At 42.4% G+C, this 10,416-nt stretch overlaps 1 protein-coding gene across 1 annotated transcript in view; it reads left to right on the top strand.

The window, feature by feature from the left end:
- Window positions 1-399: 399 nt before the first annotated feature.
- RASGRP3 (RAS guanyl releasing protein 3) overlaps window positions 400-10,416 on the top strand; it is a 98,867-nt gene continuing 88,850 nt past the window's right edge. The window contains exon 1 of the mRNA XM_045580533.1: window positions 400-674. The gene's annotated coding sequence lies outside the window, so the exon portion shown is untranslated. The remainder of the gene's footprint in view (window positions 675-10,416) is intronic.

Below are 10,416 nucleotides of genomic sequence, written 5' to 3'. Positions count from 1 at the left end.
GGAAGAAGGAACAGATATAAGCTTGTTCATGGCATTTTACATGGAAAATCATACCTCTCCAAACCTAAGCTTTGCTCATGGTAAACAACAATTCATAGGGATACCGAGGCTCAAAGTAATTAAAGAAAATTTTGAGAATGGCGCACACACCAAAGCTGAATTTTCCTTAGCTTGCGTATGGGTGTTCACTTGAAACACACACACACACACACACACACACACACACACACACACACACCTCTAGCACTGCTTTGTGAAATCAGATGCATTTCCTGCCTTCTTCTTTCCTCCCTACTCTTGCGACCCATCTATTTATAGCTCAGGAAAGGAACCAGCTCCTCTGGAGGCAGGAAAACGTTCAGAAAGAATAGGAGGAAGTGTGCCTGCCATTTAGCCAAACAACCTTTAATTCATTGAGCTCAAAGCTTAGCAGCTTCTGTCCTTGTTAGTTGTTAGGCTTAGGCGTAAACAGCTTACAAATTGTTTTTTTCCCCCCTTTCCCTATTTTTGAACTGAATTTGGGCAATGGAGATAATGACAGCCTTTTGGAAGAGAGAACAGGAGTCTCTAGGAGCTTAGACACGTGGGAGAGAATTGCTAGGGGTGGTGAAGTGGAGAGCAAAAGGCGATTCGATAGAGATGAACTGGAAATGATCCCACGTCGGAGAGGTAAGGTAAGCGTCGGTTTTAAGACTGCTCATGGATGTGTCTACATGTGTATCATGAACTGGGATAGCAGCTACAGACTGTGTATATGACCTGAGGGCAGATCCGGATGCAACTTTTCACCGCGCTTTGCTTGTATCTCTGAAACAAGGTAGAAATCAGCTCAGTTAAGAAATCTGCCATTGTTAATAATAATACATGTTTTTCAAAGTGGTTGTTTCCTTAAGACAACTTTGTCTGCACTAAGGTTTCCTTCATTTCATTATCACCAGGGTGATACTGAATAGTATAAGGAATTTCAGTAAAGGTCGTTTTTGAAAAATAATTTCTGGATATTTGCCTGCTTTTCTATCTTTCTTAAAATACTGTTTAATAACCCATGCATCATTTCTTTGATCAATACTGGTTTGGAACATATGTACTGGGCCATCAGGCATAAACGGTCCATGTTAGACGAGTCATTTTACCTAAATTTAATTTTATGTAAAATTAAGTGTAGACAAAGTTAGTCTGTTTGTATATACAAAGCTTTTTTTCTCCTGGACATCATGTTCAGACAAAGGCGAACCTTCTAGAAACACAAAACACAGCACTGAACAGGTCCAGAGATAGAATTTGCTCGCAATAGTTATTGCCATTTAAGTTATTATTTCAAAACCTTCATTCGGTGGCATTTGTTTTCTGAGGGACCAGAAAAACGCCACTGGGTCTGGAAGGGGGAAGGTCATGAGGGGATGGATGAAATCCAAGAACAGTTCACATCACCACAAAAGCTTGGAAAGCTCCTAGGGACATTCCACATTCTTGCAACATTCCTTGACATCAAACAAGTGCGTTTGTTTAAAGGATGCACCGTATTTGCATCCACTGCTGATGGTATCTGCCTGTGTGCCCTGGAGAACTGGATGAATCTTACCTCATTGTCAAACAGCGGGATAAGGTTCTGGTGGTCAGTTGGAAAGAGCAGAAGGAAGTAGGTTGCTGTTGTTTGGCTTTTCCCAGTTTGAGGTTGGTCTGTTTAGAATCTGTCGCAAGGAGATAGCAAAGCTGGAAGCCAAGAAAGCTGAGCCAGCCCGATTGCAACTGGCGCAGGAGCCAAGGCTTCCTCTCTCTTCGTGTGGATTTCTCTGGCTTTCTCTTTCCATGGGGGAACTGAAGAGTTCTTTTTTATCCTGATTAGAAAATGATATTTCATCCCATGGAAACTGTGGCAAAGGATGGTATTCTTGAATAGAAAGGGCAGTATTTTTGAGTTGAACTTAGGTTGTTAAAAACTGAGGGAAATAAAATGAACCTGGACAGATACGATGAATCTGAAGAATCAAATAGAACAAAGTCTTAGCATTTATTTCCAGGGCACTCTGGTGCTGCAAAGTCAATTCTGAATTCATTTTATTATTTCCGCAAAGTGAAAAAGGGAACCTAATTAATTGCCACTCTGTGTGGGTTAGAGTCCTTGCTTACAGTGACCCTGTTAACATTGAAGTCCCTTCACTTACTGTTTCAAAGCAACTTTCTTGCGGGGCACATTTGTGTGTTGACATTATGAGAATTAAAATGTTTTAAACGCTATTGAAGATATAAGTATATAAAATTATGATATACGTTTTATTCTAAGATTATATTTTTTCACTTTTAGAAATGTTGTTGGTGATTGTTTTCTGGATGTTCATAGCTACTTATAAATATACTAGAGGCCCGGTGCACAAAATTCATGTGTGGGGGGTGGAGGGGTGTGGGTTCCTCAGCCCAGCCTGCACCCTGCACAATCTGGGACCCTTTGAGGGATGTCCGACTGCCCCTTTAGGCCCGATCCCAGTAGGATCGGGCCTAAAGGGGCAGTCGGACATCCCTTTCACAACCTGGGACTGCTGGCTCCCAACTGCTCGCTTGCCTGCCTTCCTTCCTGATTGTCCCTAACTGCTTCTGCCTGCCAGCTTTCTCACCCCCTAACTACTCCCCTGCCAGCTTAATTGATGCCTAATTGTTCCCCTGCTAGCCTGTTTGCCCCTAACTGTCTTCCCCTGCAGGCCTGATTTCTCCCAACTGTCCTCCTGTGCTGATCATCTTGGGGTGGCCATCTTGTGTTCATATAGGGTCAGTCATCTTTGATCACATGGGGGCAGCCATCTTGTGTGTTGGAGTGATGGTTAGTTTGCATATTATTCTTTTATTAGATAGGATTAGAAAGGATAGAGACCTGGTGCATGAGTGGGAGCCAGCAGGTTTTCCCTGAAGGGTGTCCCAGATCAGGGTGGGGGTTCCCTTGGGGCATGGGGTGGCCTGGGCTAGGAGCCTGTGGTGGTTTTCAGGCTGGCCCCCCCACCCCTGGCAACCCAAGTGGAAGCCCTGGGATCTGGGATTTATTTATCTTCTATAATTAAAACTTTGTAGCCTCGAGTGGAGCCAAGCCTCCAGCTTGCTCCTGGCAGCAACCGTTTTTGTTGGGATTTATTTATCTTCTATAATTGAAATTTTGTAGCCTTAACACTATCAGACCTAAGGCCCTGAACCTAACTGTCCCTATACCTAGGCTCCTGAGCATTAAAGAGAAAAAATCCTGAGCATATAGAAAAATTTTAGTTACATGCAAACAAGTGGTTAGAATAAGATGGAACTTGGAGACATTGTAGAAAATAGGTCTAAGCAAATTAGGTACAGCAGTATAGCAGCAGATTCTGAAATTACCGAAAAATCAGTACAGCAGTCTGGTAGGGTTAAGCGGAGGCCAGGGCAGGTGGAAAGCTTAGCTTCCTCCATTGCAGGGGAAACCCAAGCCTCCCTCCTGCTCTCTCCAGGGCTGTAGCTATCTTGGTTGGGTTTATTTGCATCTTCACTCCTGATTGGCTGGTGGGCATGGCTTGTGGGCATAGCTGAGGCATGGACAATTTGCATACTACTCTTTTATTAGATAGGATTCCTGAAATGCTAATTATTTAAATAGATTTCTTGGGAATTACTGAATGATTTCACAGGTCTCTTGATATAGTTTGAAACTCCTAAGAATATTTTATGTTATTATTAATATTTTATTATTAATATATTTTGGTCATTTGGGGAAAAACTGCCAATATTTTTTTAGCTTCTCTATCAATTAAATATAAATGTATTTCCTGGTTTCCAGCATTACTGCTATGATCACTATGTGCTTACAGGTTACATAGTATAGCCACCCTCGTCCTCACATTTAAATGTAAGTGTGAGGGGATAGTGTGAAATGGTGAGAAATTTATATGTTAGCAAATGAATCCACAATTTGTCTGGTGTGTTGGAGTGGGGTATAAGGAGAAACATGCCTAGATCAGGCAGCCATATCTGTGTGGGGAGAGGGAGTCACATATTGATTTTCGTGCCTAGAAGCAGCTTAAATGCAGATTAGTGGCCTCTGGAGGTTTTTCTCCTGTGCTCTCAGTCCTTCACATTCTATATCACAGCTCGGAAGCAGCACCATACAACCAAACCATGTTTATTTAATCCTCCTCCTTGTAGTACAATCTCTGCCTGTGGTAAACTTAGCAAGTTTACTTGGAAAAAGAGAATTAATAGAGAGCACAAGGCATCCTATATATGGAACCACGTGAATGAGGTAGAGAAGGAGTACCAGATAAGAAAGGCTTGATCCAGGCAGGTTTCATGGAGGTCTGAGGTTGAGCTGGGCCTGGAAGGGCAGGAGGAGATCTGATGGGTACAAGAAGACGTAAGAATAGCCAAGACAAGAATGGAGCTGTGTGCATGGGCAAAAAGAGGAATGTACTTGGGTTGCCAGGGGAAATATAGAATTCCCATTTAGATGTGATTTTTTTTCCAGATAAAGAAGTACTTTCTTTTTTTTTTTTTTTTTTGTGCAAGTCTGTCCTATTGCATAGGTGTGTATGAAGCCCATTGCACGGACATACTTACACAAAGTATTATTTGTTGTTTATCTGGTTCAGATCTAATTGGGTGTCTGTTTTTTATTTCCTGAGCCTGGCAACCATTCCAGGGAATGGTGCGTCAACCAGCTCAACAGGAGCAGAGACAATGAGCATGTGGAGGAAGAGAGGAGCATCTGGAGCGGGTGGGGTCAGACTGTGATGGGATGGCAGTGCCAGACCAAGCAGTTTGGAATCTAATTCAAAGACCCTGAGGAGCCTCTGTGAAAAGGGAAATGACATCAATAAGATTTGCCCATTTGTGACAGAACCCGGGGGGTAGAGAGAGCAGGCCTCCAAGGCCTGAGTACTGGTGACATCAGAGAGAAAGAAACCAGATGGAGACACGTTAGAGAGCACATTGACTTCTTTTGTAAACTAATTGAATATGGTTATCGAAGGAGAGGAAGTGCAAGAGAGGATGGTACGTTTTATGTCTATTAGAAGAAATAGTCAATCAAAGAGACAGCAGCAGGCCAGGGAGTTGGGAAGGGAGATGAGGTTCCAGACATGTTAAGTTGGAGGTGATGATGGGATAATTAGGTAGAAATAATAAGTGGACAGATGGGAATGGGAAACAGCTTAGGAGGGAGTTGAGGACCAGAAATAATGACAGTGGTAAACATTGACTGAACGTTTACTGTGTGCCAAGCCTTTGGTAGCCATTTTATTATGTGATGCTCACTACCACCTATGAGCAGGTTCCCTTGCTAGCCACACCTTATAGATGAGAAAACAGAGGCTCAGAGAGGTTCTGTAACTTGTCCAAGATTATCTAGTGAGGGAGAGACAGACAGAAAGTGGAGCCCAGGTATGTATGAGGTCAAAGCTCCTGCTAACACCCACAGGGAACATTGAGGATCAGCTCTGGGTTCACTTTCTCCTGCATAGATCTAAGCATCCCCATTGCTCATCCTGACACCCAGTTCCTAACTAGATGACTAGTCCTCAGTGCCTAATTGTGGCAACCCTTGGAATTCTGCACCTTTTGATGAATCTCCTTGGGAAAAGGGAATAATTTACATACAGAGATTTTCTTATTTATTTATTACCTAGATTGTTTTTTCCCTCGGCATCTCATTTTCGATATCTCCTCGTTTATCTGGTGAAATAAAGATCATGAGGAAGAGAAAACATGACCAAGAAGAGTGTTCAAACTCCTCTCTCTGTCCCTGGCTGCCCTCTAGTGGCAGTATGAGGTAATGATGCTCAGCCCAGCCCAGGGACTGCACAGCCAGCCACTAGATGCGAATCCCTTAGGAAAGCAAGAATTCACAGAATCACTGCAGAATCATCTGCGGGCTCTTCAATGATTTGGAGCCTAGTTGTGCTGGGAGATTCTGGTGAAAGACTTCGTGGAATTACACACACCCTTAACAGGTGGCTCATCCAGAGGACATTTTTGCACAAGTCAGTTTGGGGTTTATCTTGAACTTTGTAGTCATTGAAAGTATTTTACTTGTTGAGATCCAAGATGGCCATGGAGTAGGTGGAAGGTACACCCACCTCCTCCCAGGAACAAACTTGACTTACAGCTAAAATATAGAACGATCAACCTGAATAACCAACTGAAGAGAAGTCTTATAAGCAAAGATTTACAGAAGAAGCCACCTGGAGACTAGTAGGAAGGGTGGATGTGTGAGGTGAAAAGGGCTGATCTCACTTGGACAACTCCTTGAGACCCCCTTCCCACTGCAGAGGTTGGCAGGCACCCGTGGGTGGCAGCTACCTTGGTGTCCCCTGAGATTTTGGCTGAGTGGCCTCAGACTCAGCACTGGCACTGAGTGTGAATCCCTATCAGTCTGGTGAACACCACTCCCCCCATCTCCTGACTCACTGAGAACTGACCTGACGCAACTGAGCCTAACAGGCAGAGGCAGGTCTCAGGGTGCCTTGGGCCTTTTGCTGACCTGCCCTGGAGTTGGTACTGGCCTTGGTATGTGGCTTTGCCCTTCACATGCACACCCAGATCTGGCTGAGGCAGCCACAAACGGTGGATTGCTTTCTAGCTCCAAATAGGTTGTCTGGGGCCAGTCACAGGCAGCATCTGGCATTGACCTGCACTGGAGTCCCTCCCAAGAGGCCCCAGAATCTACAGACCCAGTGGCAGGCTGTAGACCACATCAGAGCAGAACCCACTGAGCTCCAGAAGCCACACATTGCCCCTGCAAAGGCAAAATTTGCTTTGTGTGGTCAGCATTCACACAGTAGCTGGCACATGATGGTCTGGGCCATTTCCATAGGCAGGCCATCTAAAGTTGACCCTATTTACAGGGGGGCAACAGCAATCCAATCTCAACTATAACAGGAAGGCTCACATCACCCATGCAAGGGACATTCCTGGAGCACCTTGCTTGGGTGATAAAAAGAATTAAATGGCAATCAATATATACCTATCAATAATCACTTTTAATGTAAATGGCTTAAATGCTCCAATCAAAAGACATCCAGTTGAATGGATGAGAAAACAAGACCCATGTATATGCTGTCTACAAGAGACCTACCTTAGTACAAAAGGCACACACAGACTGTAAGGGATGGAAAAAGACATTTCATGCAAATGAAAAAATTTTAAAAGCTGGGATAGCAATACTTCTGACAAAATACACTTTAAAACAAAGGCTACTGTAAGAGACAAAGAAGGACATTGAATAATGATAAAGGAAGCAATCCAGCAAGAGGATCCAGCCCTTGTAGGCATTTCTGCACCCAACCTAGGAGCACCTACATATATAAAGCAAATCTTGCTGGACATAAAGGGAGAGATTGACAGTACTATGGTCACAGTAGGGGATGTTAACACCTCATTGATGTCAATGGATAGATCTTCCAGACAGAAAATCAACAAGGAAACTGTAGCCTCAAATGACAAACTAGACCAGATGGATGTAACTGATATTTTTGGAGCATTTCATCCCAAAACAGTAGAATATCTGTTTTTTTTTAAGTGCACATGGAACATTTTCTAGGAAAAATATTTCACTTGTTTATCTTGTTGGGAAGGCACATATATCAAATTTTGTTTTCAAACTTTTAACGCACACATGCGTCTTCATTGTTAGGAAAATGTCCTAGACCTTTTATTCTAAATACTTAAAAATACATCACATGTGTTTTTGTAATAAATGGATATTGTTTAAGAATGTATCCTAAGGAAATATTCATAGATTGAGACAAAAATGTACGCAAAAGACTGTTTTCCTATTTGTAACAGACAAATATACAAAATAGGGAAATTGCTAAATAATATTTCATGATATGGAATTTTATATGCCCTTTAAAGTTTATTAAAGTTGTTAATGGCATTGGAAACTATTCATGATAAACGTTAAATGAAAAAGAAAAGGCAAACATTATATTCATGGTGTCACATGTTGTCTTAAACATTATATATGTACATACGAAAAAGAGTTAAGAACTAAACATTCACACAATGAAATGTTAACAATAGGAACCTCTGGTCAGTAGGGGTAATGATGATCTTTATTTTTCACTTTGTCTCCTTTTATTGTCAGGAACAAAAACCAGTTGGTTTTTTAAAGGTGGAGAGCTAAGTCCCAGTGCTCTAATTTCTGGCTGTCATGGCTGCCAGTCACGTTTCTGCTCCGTCAGCCCCCCTCACGGCCTCTTTGCCCTGGTCGAGGGCTGTATCCTGTTTGTGACAGCGTAATTCATGGCAATGGAAAAAATGATGATGCGCTCGCCTGGCCTATGACTTCACTGCATTCATTAGGCGACAGGAAACAAAGGCACACACTCTTTTTTTTCTCTTTTGTAATTGTTTTAGTAATAATTGACAATTGGAGGAAATGAATGGCAGAAAACAATTATGGGGAGAAAGGACGGTCAGCAAATATCAGCCTGGAAAATGCAGGGGAGCCAGGCTCCTGCAGCAGTCCCAGCGCCTTACAAAGATGGCATTGTTCTGTTCTCGGCAGACTCCTGCAATCACCGTTGTTTTTATCAACAGTTACCCAATTCTTTGCTGGCAGCAATGCCCTCCCAATATGTTTTTAATTCAGTAATCTGGTAAGCCCACCTCAGGGATCTGGTACTGAATTTTTGATGTACATTAATATTCAGGATTCATATGACCCCCTCTCCCCCATGCTTGTGCCCAGTAATAATGCTTCTCTAATAATCACTAGCCATATTTTGGCCATACATAGAGTCTTCAAAGTTTGATTTTTTTTCATTAAGCTTTAAAAAAATTCCCTTTTCTGTTCCCTGCAAAATGATTTCTAGTCTTCATTTTAGCAGCAACGGAATAGGGAACAAGCAACAAAAACTCATAAGAAGTGAATCCATGATTCACTCCAGTGTCCATGCTGTGCCATGAGCAAGGTTAATAAGGATGGAGATGGAGATGAGGGCTGTGCCATCAACTAGGAAAGCGCTAAGGAAGCCCAATATTACATACACTGGGTGACATTTCCCTCTGATGTGTGTCCAAGACATTGACCTGTCCTGCTGGGGGCCACTAAACCTCTTTAGGTGGGAGAATTAGCCAAACAGGGGCTACTTCCACCTTTATTCTAAGACATATTCTCTTCTCATGAGTCTGACTTGGAGTAAAATCCTGCATCAGCTCTGACTTCCGGTCCTAAGGACCACTCACTGGTCATGCTCTGTATCATGGAAGCCTCCAGACCAGAGCTGGCCAGTAGAAATATAAGGAAAGCCACGTGTGGGAGTCACCTGATGTCATGTTACATTTTCCAGCGGTCACATTAAAAAAATTAAAGAGAAGAGGTAAAATTAATTTTAAGAATAGAATTTACTTAGCCAAACATATCTGAAGCATTGTCATTTTTACATGTAATCAAGGTAAAAGAGAATTGAGATAGTTTGTGTTGTTTCTCCAGCAGCAAGTCCCTGAAATGCAGTGTGTGTTTTGCGATGACTAGATATCTCAGCTCGCACAAGCCTCATTTCATGCGCTCAATAGCTTCAGTTGCTCAGTGGGTATTGTGTTGGATGGTTCAAATCTAAACAGAAGAGCTACGGTGCTGCCTGTTACATAAACAGCATTTGAAGACCAGGCTGTGAGATTCTCCTATCTGTTCAGGACTCAGAGTCCTCTCCGTTATGATACATTCAGCTGGCCATTCTCACGGGCATCAAGCTAAGCTGAATAATTGAAAAGCAATAATTGCAAGCAAAGGATTGGCAGTTTTTGAGTCTCATCCTGTTAGAACAATCCAGTTGCTTATTTAGGTGCATAACTATGGATTTTTATAAGAATAATGGGAGTTTAAAAAGACGCCCAATTTTGAGATCAGAACTACATGATTGTAAGAAACTTTATGACATTTTCAAGAGAATGTAGGCATAGAAATAGATTACATTACCCAGGCTAAAATTAACTTCCAGGAAGCAATATAGACATTGTGCTCTTACCAATACACAAAAACTATTACAAAGAAAGAAACCTTTAGCAATTCTCTCACACACACACTTCTAACAATGTGACTGCTTGCTGATGTCTTTTTCTGCATTCTGCATTGTCTTTTGGAAGGGTCGGAAATATGCCTCAATAATCTTGTGTAACTACTCTGCCCTGGGGACTCTCATGGCAGTCAGCTGGAGGATAAAGATAGCTCTGTGTGCTAAATATGGAGCTACAAAAATAGAACTGGTGGGAGTGGATACAACTAAAGGACGGGAAGATTCTTATGGCCCTGCTCATGGCAGAGACCTGGACCAAAGACCCCTGAGGGGCCGGCAGTGAGTTGCAGCCAACTGAAACGATCCTATTTAGGTTCGTTTCTTATTCCATCAGGGTTCCGTTATGAAGTTAGTCAGAAAAATTATAAAATCAAACTGAAAGTTAAAGACA

The sequence above is a fragment of the Pipistrellus kuhlii genome, unplaced genomic scaffold (genome assembly GCF_014108245.1).
Source record: "Pipistrellus kuhlii isolate mPipKuh1 unplaced genomic scaffold, mPipKuh1.p scaffold_m20_p_13, whole genome shotgun sequence".
Taxonomy (NCBI): Eukaryota; Metazoa; Chordata; class Mammalia; order Chiroptera; family Vespertilionidae; genus Pipistrellus; species Pipistrellus kuhlii.
Note: the sequence above shows the minus strand (reverse complement) of the source record. Positions and strands in the feature narration are given on the sequence as shown.